This window comes from Arvicanthis niloticus, chromosome 14, assembly GCF_011762505.2.
Source record: "Arvicanthis niloticus isolate mArvNil1 chromosome 14, mArvNil1.pat.X, whole genome shotgun sequence".
Classification (NCBI taxonomy): domain Eukaryota; kingdom Metazoa; phylum Chordata; class Mammalia; order Rodentia; family Muridae; genus Arvicanthis; species Arvicanthis niloticus.
This window is the reverse complement of record NC_047671.1, coordinates 70,899,731-70,915,554: the sequence shown is the minus strand read 5'-3', so window position 1 is coordinate 70,915,554 and position 15,824 is coordinate 70,899,731. Positions and strand designations below refer to the sequence as shown.

Sequence of the window (15,824 nt, the reverse complement as noted above, 5' to 3'; positions counted from 1 at the left end):
CCAAACCTCACCAGCACCACCCTGGTGATTATTACACATTATCAAATCCAGTTGAAACATGAGGAACACAGTTTCTTTGTGCTCTCAGAAAACAATTCCCAGAAGATTTTACCTCAGCAATGCTGGTTTCTTCTTAATCACCACTAATTTCTTAGCTCCAGCTAACCAGCATCAATTGTCCCAGTAGTCCCCTCTATACTCAAAAGCTAGGGCCACATGGCAATAGCTGCCAAGTTCTGCTACTTGCTAGAACTAGAACTTGATCCTTTCGTTCTATTACATCATTACCAGATTTCTGTTTTCTAAAGCTCCTTCACTGCCTAAGCTTGACTATCCAGGACTTACTCTGTAGATTGACCTTGAACTCAAAGATCTGCATGGCCATGTGTCCAGAATGCTGGGATTGAATCCATGTACCATCACACATGGACTTAACTTTTTCTTTACCTGAAACTTGCTTTGTACTAGGCTGGCCTTGAACTTAGAGATTTGCTTGCCTCTGTATCCTGGGATTAAAGGCATATATTATCATGGCTAGGCCTAAGCTTTTCATGACTACTGTGCCTGAAGATCCAGATCAAATCCTGTATTCTCCATTTTTGGATTATAGTTCATTCCAGATTTAAAGTCCTAGTGAAAACAATAACCAATTAATAATAACATCTAACATGATATAACTGTTTCTTATTCAGTGGCAAACAATAAGCTTAGCTGAGTAAGATCTTGTTCCAAATTCACCATTCCCTTAATCTGCTTATCTCCTTGAACACAAGATTTAATTCTATTTCACTTTCTGGTTCCCCTTTATTACATGTACCATACATTTTGTATTTTTCCTTTCTAAGCTTGCAATGCTTGATCAAAACACTGTTCATGAGAGTAAACCAGAGGGCAAAATCAATGCTGGGCTTTTCTGAGATTTTCTTTGTCAGTGTAATTAATCAACAAAATGTCTTTACCTTAGCCTCAGGTAGACGCTTCAGACAAGGGCAAAAAGCAGCCATATTCTTCACCAAAATATATAAGAACAGTATCTAAGCCACATACAGAAAAGACTTCTCTGAAACCTCTTGAGCTAGGTCCCCACAGTTCAAATCAGCCTCAGGAACACTGTCTTTCATGATTCTACTTGTATGTCCCATTAAGCCTCACTTAAAGCTTTCCATTGCTTTCTAAATACAAAGTCCCAAATTCACATTCTTCCAAATAAAAGCAGGGTCAGGCCTATCACAGCAATACCCCAGTCCCTGTTTCCAACTTATGTGTTACTAAGATTTTATTATTAAGACGAGACACTATGAACAAGGCAACTCTTATAAAGGACAACATTTAATTGGAGCTGGCTTACAGGTCCAGAGGTTCAGTCCATGCAGGAAGCATGGCAGGAAGCATGGCAGTATCCAGGCAGACATGGTGCTGGATAAGGAACCGAGAGTTCTACATCTTAATCAGAATGCAGTCAGGAAAAGACTGTCCTCCAGGCAGCTAGGAGGAGTGTCTCAAAGCCCGCCCAACAATGACACACTTCTTCCACAAGGCCACACCTACTCCAACAAGGTCACACCTCCTAATAGTGACATCCCTTGGGTCAAGCATATTCCAACCACCGCAGATACTCAGTGTTCTCTGTCAAAAATCTTTAGATCAGAATGACCAACAAGCTTGGCCAATTTACAATTAATTCTGTAGTTTAGGTGGTAGGAGACAATCTTACAGCAACCAACCCAAAGTGAATTGTTAAGTAATTGTCCAACTGCATCCTGTTCTAAGAATAGATGGGTTTCATAACTGTATCTCTTCTGGCCTGCAAGCTGACTGAATCTAATGGCCGGGCATTTTAGTATCATATCAATCCAGAAATATTAGTGATACCTTCACTGTCAGCATATGAATTAAGCTGGGGGGGGGGAGGTTCTACTCTTGGCAGTAAAGTCTGAGGCATCTTGCAAATGTGAGCAAGTGAACAGATATAACTACCTCCATAGACTTAAATGACTAAGGTTGCAGATGGCATCTTCACTGCCCCTCTTGTTGAATAAGGTGTGGGCAGGTGAGCCACTGAACCCTTCAGTCACTAGCTGGGTAATAAGACTGTGCCCCTGAGGTCACCAGTTGAAGGCTGAGGCCTTATCAATACTTGGAGAAATCTTTGAGAGTTAGTTTCCCATTTCTACCCCTTTGATAGTCTCAATGCTTCCTCAGAATTTCTATAAAAGGGCAAGATTAAACATCTGGAACCCAATAAAAAATGCTAGGTCAGTCATCATGTGATTGACCTGGATCACTGTGCTCTCACTTTCCTTCCCATAGTATATCTGAGGCGAGCTGAGCCTCTACAACCCACAAGGAAAACTCATAACACTAAGGTGACCATTCTCTTTTTTTATGTGGACAGATAAACTGATTGAATGTGGTAAAGCTGCTGGTGCCAAAGCACCAAGCTTTAGTGGTACCCTGCACCATCATGAGTTTGCAGCAACTAGACGAGCAAATTCGAGTTATCTTTGATGAAAGAGTAGATGCTATTAATTGCCACTGTAAACTATTGGCTACTCGCACAGCCCTTTAGCCTTTTGTGTGATGGAGTGATCACATGCATACGGCACATCTGCAAGCATGGTGGGAATTGCGCTCAGAAAAACAATTAGTTTATTCTTTCCCTTGCAAGTCAAAACTGCTCATATTTAATGGCACTTCACTTGTGTCTCATAGAACAATAGACAACAATGGTGTTTATTCAGATGTGAAATGTGCCAAGATGTGTTCTCAGAATTGAACAGGCTGAGCCTGTTTCTGCAGAAAACATCAGATAGTATTTGTTGCTAATGATACAATTCAAGGTTTTAAACAAGATTTAGAAACATCTATCTAGCACAACGCGCCTGACAATTTCTTTGATGAAACTATTGGTAAAAAGAAGTTTACTTATTTGACATTTTAGAAACAAGATAGATCAACATTTAGAATATCTGTGTAATTCAGTGATCCAGTGTTTTCCAGGTGACCAAGGCATAGTATAAAAGATTCACTCCAAACTACCAATGATTGTTGACTATCCAAAGTTAAAACTGGTCACAGCACCGTATTACTGAGTGAAGAGAATAAACGATTTGAGCCCAGCCTGAGATGCATACAGCCTACAAAGAAGCCATTACAAAAGCAAACAAAAACCAAAATATTTACAATGCTGTCACTACTGAGAACAGAATTCTAAAATTGTAGGGGTTATTTTGTTTGCTTGCTTTTTTGTTTATTTCACGCTGGCCTAGAACTCATGTCTCAGCTTCTTGACTTCTGGAGTTATAGGAATATACCACCATATCCTAACAAGAAATTTTTTGTTTACTTTAAAATAATTATTGGCCAAGAGACTTTAGTGTAAACAGTTTTAAAAGTTCCAGTTTAAAAAGTTTAAAACACGTGGTTCCAGATTCCAACCTGTAATCAACTGTTAGAAAGCAACTACCTTGAGTAGAATATGAACACTTCACTGAGAAGGACATTAAAATATCCCTTCCTTTGTTTGTTTGTTTGTTTGTTTGAGACAGGGTTTCTCTGTATCGCTTTGGCTGTCCTGGAAGTCACTCTGTAGACCAGGCTGGCCCTGAACTCAGAAATCCACCTGCCTCTGCCTCCCAAGTGCTAGGATTAAAGGCGTGAGCCACCACTGCCTGGCTTGTCCCTTTCTTTCTTAATGCTTGAATGATGCTATAGCTCACCCAAATAGTATTTCAAAACAGTGAGTGGGAAATAACACACAGAAAAATTCTGTGTGTGTGTGTGTGTGTGTGTGTGTGTGTGTGTGTGTCTGTCTGTCTGTCTGTCTGTCTGTATACATGTTTGTGTGTGCATGAGCACATGTTCATTAAATTTTTTTAAAGTTTTTTTTAAGATGTATTTTTACATGTATGTGTTTCACTTGCATATATGTCTGTACCATGTGCATGTCTAATAGCAGGAGAGGGCATCACATCCTAGAAGTGGACTACAGGTGGTAGCTCAGTTGTCACGTGGGAGCTTGGAATAAAACCCAGATCCTCTGGAAGAGCACATTGAACTCTTAAATGCTGAGCCATCTCTCTCCTCCTCAAGGTTACTTTCAAAAACATTTTATTTTTTAATTAAAATATAATCACATCACTTTCTCTATTTGCTTTCCACCTTCCAACACCTCTTTCCTACCCCTGCTCCCTCTACAATTTATAGCCTCTTTTTCTTCACGCTTGTTACACACCTATGTATGTGTGTCTGTTTGTGTGAATATGTATGTATACACACAGAAAATTGCTAAGTCTGTTTGCTTCATGTTGCTTCTATTATGTATATATTTTAGGGTTAGCCATGTTGTATTGGATAACCAACTAGAGGGCTCATCCCTGGCGAAGACTAATTCTACCTCTCTCGGTAGTTATTAACTGCCTGTATCTCTCCATAGAGGTGGGGCCTTGTGACATTTTCCCCATTCCTGTTGGCATGTTCACATAGCAAAGGTGACTTAGGTGTCTCTCTCATCTCAAAGGACACAAAAATTAAAGTCCTACTTTAAAAATCTCATTTAACCTTAATTATCTCACCAAACATCTAACCTTCAAAACTAGTCATAGAAGAGTTAGAACTTCAACTTATGAATTGAAAAAAACATAACAAATTCTAGTAAGTTAATCTAAGTGCTGTGGTTTTATTTAAAATCATATTTTACAAAGCAGGGGTGGAGTGGGTTAGGGTACGGTAGGGTTGGAAGCTGTGTGAGGATATTGTAAGAAAACCCTTGTTTAGAAGCAGTTTGTAGTTCAAGCCTCCAGAACTTTGAGAAGTTTTCATTCTTGAAGCCACCTAATTGGTGGTATTTTGTAGTGGTAGACCAAAAAAGCTAACACAACAAATATAAAATGGGTTTCATTTTTAAATGAATTAAGTATTTCAACGTTGTCTCTGTGTTCTTTTATTTTTTTTTCTTTTCTTTTTTTAGTTTTTCAAGACAGATTTTCTCTGTGTAACAGCCCTGACTGTCCTGGAGCTCACTCTGTAGACCAGACTGGCCTAGAACTCAGAGAGATCTGCCTGTTGGGATTAAAGGTGTACACTCTGCCGACCAACCTCAGTGTTTATTTCTAATTATTGGGTGTGGACTTGATTTTATATCATAGTATTTACATGCTATATAAATTAACTTGCTGCTATTTTATGGTAAAAGACTCAGGTGCCCCTGAGTCAGAAACAGTACTGAAGTGGAAACTTAAGGGTTCTTTGGAAAGTCAGTTGTATTGGATTGTGTTTTTCTGGGACAAACACATGAAGGAATGATTTACTGAAGCAGACACAGGAGACAGGATGTTCTGCTAAAGCAAGCACATGAAAGGACACATGATGAAGGATTCTTTGCTAACAACACGCATGTATTGGTCCACCTTACATTGCACAATTGAGCTCCATTTGTCGGGACTCCAAAGAGAGAAATGCATCAAAAAACTTCTGGTGGTATGCTGCAGATTCTTGCCACTTCAGCAGACTTGGGTCAATTGGTAGAGTGATGTAACTAAGTTTAGTCCCTGGCTATTTTGTAACATTACTTCAGCCAGAGAATCTACATTATGCTCCAGGTGGGAAATGGATCTTTCTGGGCACTGGATAGCTTCATCTATGTCTGCTTTTAAACTGTTATAGTTCTTTTCCTGTAATGCCAGTGCAGCTAATCCAGTGCCGGCTCTGGCTAGTCCTGCCCATAGAGTCAGTGTGAAGATCAAAGAGATAAGTTCTCTGTTTGTTTCATTAGGCCTGTCTCAGTTTGTCCTATCAAGGCTTTCAGCACCATTCCTCTGAATAATAGGTTATACTGGGCACTAATTGAATCTGGAGTAGAAGAATTAAGAACTGCCCCATTCACACAAGGGGTCAGTCCTGTTGAGTAGGTCCACCATGCCTGTTCTGAGGAATAATCCATTTGGAGTGGACTATGGGAGTGGTCTGATCACAGAGGTGTTGGTGTGATCTTTCCTGTTCTGATATGGTTTGGAGGGTTAAAGCTAGACCTTCCTGAGACCATTTACATGCAGAATCCCTTTCAGAAACATTGTATTATGCTATTAACTCAATACCTTTATAAAAGGGGGTGTCTGACATATACTGTAACCAGCAGGAAGTGGTAAGTTCAGGCTTGGAAGGATTTAATATCTAGAAGGTATTTAACATCATTGACCAGAGGAGAGCCACTGATTCTGGTTGTTCAAGAGGGAACTATGGAACTAAGGGACCCTGCAATTGAGTAACTGTTGATAAGGTAGTTGTTGGTCTAGACGGTGTTGGGACCAGTTCTGGTTTAGGGGGTGCTAGAATTTGATTTGGGCCTATTGCAGTTGCTGACTTGCTTGTGGTTGGCTTCATTAGGAGTTTGACTATAAAGAGTAACCAAGGATTGTAGTAAGCCCATTGATGCAGAGACTTCAAGATTTCCCAGCTTCTCATCCCTTGGCTTGTTTTCCCTTGTCAGTGAGCCTGAGCAACTGTGATAAGATCTTCTTTTGACACTCTCGGTCCCCTATTTCTGGTGACTGATGTTTCACATCCCCAGGCAGCACAGTAGAACTGTTTTCCACCCCCACATTTGATAGCTCTTTTTGCCCTGGACATATGTAAAAAGTCCTTCATCAGTATTCAGGGTATGAATCCTGAGGAGTCTGTTGGGTGTTGGGCCATAATTTATCAACCAGCTGGCATAAATCAAAAATCAAGTCTGAGAACCAGGATATTCCAATTGGCTCTTTTGTACAGGATAGTTGGGCATGATAGCCAGTCTCAGAATTTTCAGTCACCCAAGTTAAACCAAAAGGCTTGTGTGAGTTAGGGGCTGCAATACATACAGTTAGCAGGGACAGGAGACAAAGGACTGAGTCAATTTTAACTTGAGGGGGTTGGTGCCCTTTTGAACCTTCCATTCCATTGAGGCTAGAGTTAGGTAGTCTTCTTTAGTGGAGAAGGGATTATCAGGTCTGGTGTGTGTGTAGTTGTACCAGGCAGTTATTCTGTCCACTTTGATGGCAGTCGGTGAGGTCAAGAGGATGATGTAAGGTCCTTTCCATCTGGTTCAAGTATACCTTGGCGAAATCTCCTCACATAGACTCAGTCTCTTAGTGGAAACTTATGCAGTTCTGGAACCAGGTCTGCTTCTTAAAGGGCACATAATTTAGGCCAAACATATTATAAGACCATATGGTAACTCTGACCCTAAATCTTAAATCATCCTCCTCCTGTTCTGCAATGACTTCCAACTGCAGGCTTGGTACAATTAGGGGTTGGGATAACCACAAGGGGGTTATTCCCATCTGGTAAGGATAATTTCTTACCCAATACAGGGCAAAGGGAAGGAGCATTACCCAGTTCCCAGCAGTCTCTAAGGCTAATTTAGTTAAGGTCTCTTTTAATGTTCTATTCATTCTTTCTATCTGCCCTGAACTTTGGGATTGGTGTGCACAATGCAATTCCCAGTCTGCCCCAATGAACTTTGCTACATCCTGACTTACCTTGGACACAAATGCTGGTCCATTGTCTAACCATATCATATGATAAAATCCATACCTGGGTCAGATGTCCTCCACAAATTTCTTGGTCACTGCCTTTGCTGTTTCAGTCTTAGTTGGGAACACCTCTGTCCATCAGAGAAAATGTCCACAAATACCAGCAAATACTTATAGCTGGACATTTCCGGTTTGACCTCTGTAAAATCAATTTTCCTATAGGTCCCAGGTCTCTAACCTCACAGTGGGGAACCTAGATGTTTGGGATTGCTGAGAGTATTGGTCAAGCTTTGCAGTCTGTCACTATATACTCAAGGGAGCACTGTATATCATTGAAAGTCACTTTGGATTGTCTGACCACATCTGCCATTTATCCAACACACATGTGGGTGACTGTGGATTTTTCTAAGAATGATTCTTGGTAAAGGGGTAGGTAATATTAGTTTACCTTCAGTTTATTGCCACCAGCCCTCTAGACATTGATGCATGGGCTGGTTGTTAGCCCACTTAATCTCTTCTGTATAGAACAGTTGCTCTGGCAGGTTGAGATTAGGTAGTTCAGATAAGACAGTGGCCAATACAGAGATGGCTGTTTCCTGTAAAGTTACCTCCTTAGCAGCCTTGTTAGCTAGGTTTTTACCTCTAGCCACTGGTGCTGTTCCTTTTTGGTGCCCTGAGCAATGAATGATTGCCAATATTTTTTGGCAGCTAGAAGGCTTTAAGGAATTGTAGAATTTCATCTTTGTTTTTGATAGTTCCTCCTTCTGCTGTTAGGAGTTCTCATTCCTGGTAAATGGCTCCATGCACAAGAGTGGTTTGCAAATGCATACTGGTTATCTGTGTAGATGTTAACATCCAGTCCTTTTCCCATGATGAGGGACTGTATTAATGCTGCCCTTTGAGCTGACGTGCCTGGAGGAAGAGACTGAGCCCAGATTACCTTTGTTTCTGTAGTCACTGCTGTCCCTGGCTTCCCCTGCCCTCATGGATGAAGCTACTCCCATCTGTAAACCAAGTTTGCTCTGTCTCAGAAAGAGGAGAGTCCTTCAAGTGAGGTACGATGTATCTGAGCCAGAATCTCATCACATGGATGGAGTGGATGGTTCAAGTCAGGATTGGGTAGGAGTTTCAGGGTTCAGAGAAACAGGCGGCTAGAAAGTAACTTGGCCAGGGTTGATTAGTCAAGTCTGATAATAAGTCATGCAGGCATTACTGAACCACCACTCAGGAGACTGCTTGAGTACCACTTCAATTGCATGGGGGAGTAGTCACAATCAAATTCTGTCCCAGAGTTAGTTTATCTGCATCTTTGACCAACAGTGCCATGGCTGCAATAATATTCAGGCAAGGAGGCCATTCTGCTGCCACTAGGTCCAGTTTCTTTGATAAATAAGCCACCAGCTGTATCCATGGCCCTAAAGTTTGGGTCAAAACCCCTTTAGCTACCCCTCCATGTTCATCAACATATAGATGGAATGGTTAGTGATGTCTGGCAGCCTCAGAACAGGGGCAGACAACAGGGCCTGTTGTACCTTTTCAAAAGCCTTCGGTTGTTCCTGAGTCCAGATAAAGTCCTTAGTTATTTTAGTGGCTTCATATGGAGGCTTAGCCATCTTAGCAAAGCCTGGAACCTCTAATTTTTAGAAGCCTGCAGACCCCAAGAATGCTCTCACCTGTTGCGGTCAGGGACTAGGAATACTGAGGACAGTCTCTTTTCTTGCTGCTGACAGCCATTGTTAGCCTTTCTTCAGAATTTAACTGAGGTAAGTTACTGTAGTCTTGCAAAATTGAACCTGTTTAGCTGATGTTTGATACCCTATACACCCCAGAGTCTGCAAGAGTCTCTGAGTCTTTTTTTGGAAACTCGCCTTGGACTCTGTTGCAATCAGAAGAACATCTACATAGTGGAGAAGAGTAATATCCCAGTTGTTAGCTCAGTACTCACCCAGGTAATCATGCAGAGCTTCATCAAAGATGATGAGTAAATTCTTGAAGCCTTGGGGAAGGTTAGTCCAGGTGAACTGTCTGTGATGCCTTCCTCTGGATCATACCATTTGAAGGCAAAGTATTCCTGACTCTTAGGGGTATGGGTAAGCTATTTTAAAAACAGTCATCTTTTAGATTAAGGACAGAGTGCCACTTTCGGTCAGACAACAATGAGCTCAGCAAAGTATAGAGGTTAGATGCCATGGGGTGTACGTCTGTCACCCTGCAATTATCTTCCCATAGGTTCTTGGCAGGATGGTAATCATTAGACTTTAGCTTTCTCACTGGTAGCAGTGGAGTATTCCAAGCCAACTGGTAGTGCTTGAGATCTCCCAGGGCCAATGGTTTATGAATATGGGGTGTAATCCCCTTCCGAGATTCCTGGGACATAATATACTGGTGGACCCAAGCAGGATCACCTCCTGGTTTAAGCTCAAGAAACACAGGAGGTCAAAATTTTGCTAGGCCCATGCCCCTTGTTTCTGTACATGCTGGGGAAATTTCCTCAGCCAGACATCCAAGTCTTGTTCTGGGGAGGTTGGTGACTCATAATCTGTACTCAGTCTCTGAGGCCAAGTTAAGTGTCCAAACCTGGATTGGGTTGCCTTTATGATCCAGTAATTGGTTTAAAATTAATTTGAGTTCTCATATCTTTGCTAATATTTCCCAGCAAGGGGTAGGGGAATTCAAGAATGACCATAAATAAATGGATTACCCATCTCATTCCTAAATCTGATCTTTGGGTAGTCTATGAATGTTGTTTGGTACCTGTGATCCCCTGGACCCAGGACCTTTTGAAAGACATTGGTTCCTTGGCCTTTAGAAGCACCAAGTTTTGAGCCCCAGTATCTATCATGAAGTCCAGGGGTTTCCCATCACTCTAAGGGTTACCCTGGGTTCAGGAGGGGGTCTGAACCCTGTCTTCCTCAATCTTCTTCCCCCTTGACCATGACCTTAGCCTGCTGCTTCTTCTTTGGACAGTCTCTAGTCCAATGACCTTCTTCCTTGTAGTAAGCACATTGATTCTTACCTAATTGTGATTGGCAGCCTCCTTTAGAATCTTGTCCTCTAGCATCTTTTCCTGTAAAGCTGGCTTTTCCTTTCTCCTTGATCTGAGGCATTGTTGGCTAGAAGTACTGTGGCCAAATCTCTGTTCAGTGTCTTTCCTGCCTTAATCTGTTCTTCTGTACTTTCTTTGTTACTGTATACCTTCTCTGCAACTTCCACTAGATCCCTCAATGACTTTTCTCCTAATCTTTCTTGACTCTGTAACTTCTTCCTGATGTCTGGCACTGACTGATTTATAAAAGCCAGGGCTACCATGCTAGAATTCTCTGTTTTCTCAAGGTCTGTGTTCATAGAGCAGTGGAAAGCCTCCATGACCTGTTTGAGAAATGCTGCTGTTCATCTGCTCCCTGCCTAACATCATAAACCTTGGTCAAATTAGTGGGCCACCTAGCAGCCCCTTTGAAACCTACCAACAGAGCCTGGTGGTAGACCTGGAGACACCCCTTACCTCCAGCCATATTGAAACCCCAATTTTTGTCTCCTAAAAGGAAATCCATCATTGTCCGCTTGGTTCTGGATTGGGGTGCCATTTTCCTGGCATGTCTTTCCGAGTCTCTAGGATAATGCGCTCCTTTTCTTCAGTAGTAAAATGAACCTGAAAAAGCTGCTGACAATCATCCCAGGTAGGCTGATGAGTAAAGAGAAGAGTGTCTAAGAGGTCAATAAGGTTCTTAGGGTTCTCAGAAAATTGGGCATTTTGCGTCCTTCAATTATAGAGGTTGGCAGCAGCAAAGGGCCATAGTGGTGAGGTTGAATCCCATCTTGATCTGCTGGCCCTGTTGCCTGTAGGGGCAAAACAGTGGCGTCTGCTTCTGGCCCTCTAGCATCAGGGGACACCGTGTACCTACTTTTTTTGTTCTGTGCAGATCCCCCTCCTCACCCCAAAGCTGTTGCCACTGGTGGTGAGGCTGGAGCCAGAGCCAGCTCCAGTTGTTCCCCATCACCCTGTGGTGCAGGAGAAGGGGATCCATAAGGAGAAGGGGGGACATGAGGTCTTCTGGGGTACTATTCTGTGAAACAGTGTAGAGAGGAGCTGTTAGTCTGGGAGGCCCTCACTCATTGGTTACCAGGGTTGGAATTGTTCCTGTTGACAAAGAAACATGAGCAAGGGGAAAGAGGAAAGGCTTAATCCAAGGTGGAGGGATAGTAACTAACTCCGTCCACACTAGTAGAAAGGGGACATGATCAGGGTGCCCTTTAGCCTTTTGTAACACTTTATCTTCTACTGCGGAAACCACGGGGAGACAGAAGGTTCCCTCCAGTGGCCAGCCAACATCTAGAGCTGGACACTCCAAGCTGCAGTTGTTGGACTCTAAAGATCCAAACCAGGGGACATGGTCCCCCAGAGACACTCACAAATGGGATTTGCTGCAATAACATGAGGTTTATTGATAAATTGATAAATTGATAAAAACCAGTGCACTAGGGTTCCCTTGCATGCCTGCAAGAAGAACCCCGAATTAAAGCTGAAGGCAGCTTATATACTATTTTTACAGAATTTACAAGGGCAGTTATACAATTACCTCTTAAACAATAACCATAAAGGCCAAACTCCAACAGCCGTTCCCAGGCCTGGTTTCTAAGTAACTCAAATTTGCACCTTATCTTTTTACAACAAAGAAGGTCAGCTTAAGTAGCTTCTGTTTACCCAGGTTTACTGTGTCAAGGGCTCATAAACTCCTATCTTGGATCTTTCTTCCTGGAATGTTTGCTTGAGTCTTTGGAATGTGCTTTTCCCGGGATGTGCCTCGGGGCAGCTAATATTTGACTCAAACTTAAAGATCTTTTAATTTTAAGTTCAAGCTGAGACCTGAAATTACATTCTTACACAATAAGTGGCCATCTTTCCTTTCTTCACATCTAAAAAGAGGTTATAAGCCCTAGCCTTAAATTCCTTAAAATGAGTTAAAATAAGATTGAGGGGGTGAGAGGTAGTCTGTTCCACGGCCTCTGTGACAGTCCAATGCAGACAAAGTCCAAACAACACAAGAATGAGAACAGACAGACATAGAAAAAATAGCCGCTTCACAACTGAAAACAAAAATGAATCCAAGAACTTGGACTCACAGATTCCCACTTCAGAAATCAAAAGCACTGGGAGGAAAGTAACTGATGGTGGAACTCTCCATCTTCCACCAGAAATTCCTCTGATTGGTGGATACCTCATCCACCCCGGGGTCAGAAGGGGTTGCAGGAACATATCCTTGACCCTACCCACCCCAGAAGCTGTGACCCTCCAGTGCTTCCACTCTAAGTCACTCCCTGCCACATATACTGACACCTTGAGACTTTTTTGTTTTTCAAAAAACAAAAGTAAGAACAGACACAGACAATACACAAAGACACTAAACACTTACCAGCCGGTGCTGGACCCTCCGCGGTCCACGGACGCTGGGGATTTCCCAGCCAACACACCAAATGTTGTGTCCAGATCGAGAGACCCCCACAGAGACTACCAGGAACCACAACTCTGATGCAAGCACACAAGAGTCTTTATTCAGGCTTGAGCCTGGGACACAAAGCTTTCTGATGCAGTAGGATAGGAGAGTGGCTCCAAGGTCTAGGGGTAAGAGGTTTATCAAGGAAAACCTGCAAGCTGGGGCTTCAAAGCCTTGGTGTTAAATGAGAGTGTAAAAAAATGTTGACCTTTAAGCTTATTGTTGACAACATCTGGTCAAACCACAAGGAGGGACCATGTATCAAAAAGGAGTATCTTGACCTGAAAATGACTTATGTTTTCTTAGCCCACTCTGTTGTTATCTGCACCTGCGGTGTCTATATTGCAACTGCCAGAGACATTTCGTGTTTTTCTCAGAACACAAGGGTGGGGGCCATGCCTCTCTAAGGGCGAGTTAACTTAAAATGGAGTCTGGAAAACAAAATGAAGTTTATCGTGCTACTTTAATCCCTTTGTCTACTTAGCTGTCCACCTTCTTGGCTCAGCCACACTAGTGTCTTCTGTTCTTCTATGCTAGCACATGCCTTCCTCACAGCGTTTCTCTGCTTTGAGCTTTCTTCTCCCTTTTGGAATAGAAATGTATATTCTATTCTATTGCATGTTGGAAGTATGTAATTTGTTTTTTTATAGAGGTTAAGATTAAGAGTTTGACTCAAGAAGAGGCTTTGGTGTTTTAAACACCATTGGGACTGTTAAAAATTGTGGGGATTCTTGAAGTTGAACCTTATAAATGCCTTTTGCATTATGATTTGGCCATGAGCCTATTGCAGGGAGAGAGTGGAATGGGGGGGGGGCACACTTTGTCTGTTTAAACACTTAATTTTCAGTTGATGCTAGTGCTATGGCATTTGAATCCACTAAGGAAGACCAAAAATACAGACTCAATTCAAATTTACATTAAATAAATTTATTCTTAGTACTAACAGAAGTATGACAGCTTTAGTGCCAGACTTCACACATGCTGGATGGGCTAAAAGAAGGGCTTATCAAGGTGGACATCGGGGCTGGAGAGATGGCTTGGGTGGTTAAGAGCACTGACTGCTCTTCCAGAGATCCTGAGTTCAATTCTCAGCAACCACATGGTGGGTCACAACCATCTATAAAGGGATCTGATGCTTTTTTCTGGTGTGTCTGAAGACAGCAACAGTGTGCTCATATACATGGAATAAATAAAATAAATCTTAAAAAAAAAACAATTAAAAAAAACAAAGGTGGACATCAGAGGTTGATGTTGCAGATGTCTGTGGAATCCACAGCTGGGCAAGATAATTGTCTATTCCCCTCAGATGTTTCTCCTTCCTGTTGGATAGTAATAAAAGGACCACTTCCTCCCAGTCCCACACTGATAAACAAGTTTAGCAGAAAGCTAGCAGTTAAGTACCTCACAGCGGGAGCACCCTATCCTATTCTTATCTCACCTGCAGGCCACCAGGATCTCACCAGCATTCCAGGGCAAAGGTCAATGGCCTGTAGGGGTGCCTGGTTCTTTAGCCTTCTCAGGGGTGGTATGTGTAAATTATTATGCAGGTCTGAGCTATGCAGGTCTGAGCACTCCTGGAGAAATGTTTAATAATTGGGATGGAGCAGGCAGTAACACAATTGCCATTAGGTTATGGCCGGCTGTCATGTCCCCATAGCACTGTCTGGGGAGGTTTAGGTGGTGGGCCTTGCTGGAGGAAGTATCTCACTACTTTTGGGTTTTGAGACTTTGTACCCTCATCCTAATGTAGTTGGCCCACTCCGCATTGTGTTTGTAGTTGACATGTAAGCTTGTAGCTTCCTACTTCCGCTGTCATGTCTGCTATCTGCTGCTATGCTTCTCTTCATGATAGACTCTGAATCTCTGAGACTGCAATCCCAGATTAACTGCTTTATTACTCACTTTTGGTCCTGATGTATAATCACAGCAACTAAAGTAACTAATACAAAGGCATTCTTGTCATATTTTGGCAAGAAATCTGACTGCTTTCTGCCTATGTCCTTAGAACTTGCTTGAGGCTAAATTAAAATGTGCTGGACCTATTTCTTTGGTGGAGGAAAATTAAATATGCAGAACACTGAATCTGTGGCATAACTGTTACTGATTTCCCTTGTGCAGGGTCTACAGTGAAAATGAGTAGCAGAAAGAAATTCAAAATACAGAGTTTGGATAGAAAAGCTCTAGGAAGCTTAATGTTGCAGGAAAGCATGTGCTGCAACAGAGGTGATTGTCATGGAGATTAGCAGGCTTAAGGAGAGGCCTGCTCTACACTGGAGCAAAGTGAAGGGTGACCTCAACTAAGCCTACAACTTGTGGCAGGAAAAGGCCTCAGCATACACAAACTGCTGCATGTCTGATTCGCGGGTGAGGGTCCAGCCCAGGTTGGCAGCCACACTTGGTAGTGTAGTCAACATGGTATTAGCTTTTGATGCATGAAAAAATGCAAGCATAGGTACTGCTATAGAGTCTTCTCTCAGTTTCAGAGAGCCTTTGAGGCTAGTGTGTGGCCGAGTGAGTCCCTGTGAGATGAGCTTGTGAGACTTTCAGGACTCAGGGAAATAATTTTCTAATAAACTACTACCATATACATCTGGAAAGCAACCAGTTAACAAGAACTTGTGAGAAGCAAATTAGTCTCAATAACTATGCCAGGAAGAAGGGTTTCCTTTTGATGTAAAGAGTGTATACTGTCCTTGCATAGGATCTGAGTTCAGTTCCCTGCATTCACATCAGGTGACAGGTTTTTGGGCTTCTATTTATACTTATACAAACACATATTTATACTTACACAAACTCAAAAAATAATACCTTTTAAATGTTT

The 15,824-nt window shown here is 42.2% G+C and overlaps 1 protein-coding gene across 1 annotated transcript in view; it reads left to right on the top strand.

The window, feature by feature from the left end:
* The window catches only part of Psma8 (proteasome 20S subunit alpha 8), a 51,442-nt gene that overhangs the window by 30,181 nt on the left and 5,437 nt on the right, over positions 1 to 15,824 (top strand). The gene's annotated exons all lie outside the window — the stretch shown is intronic.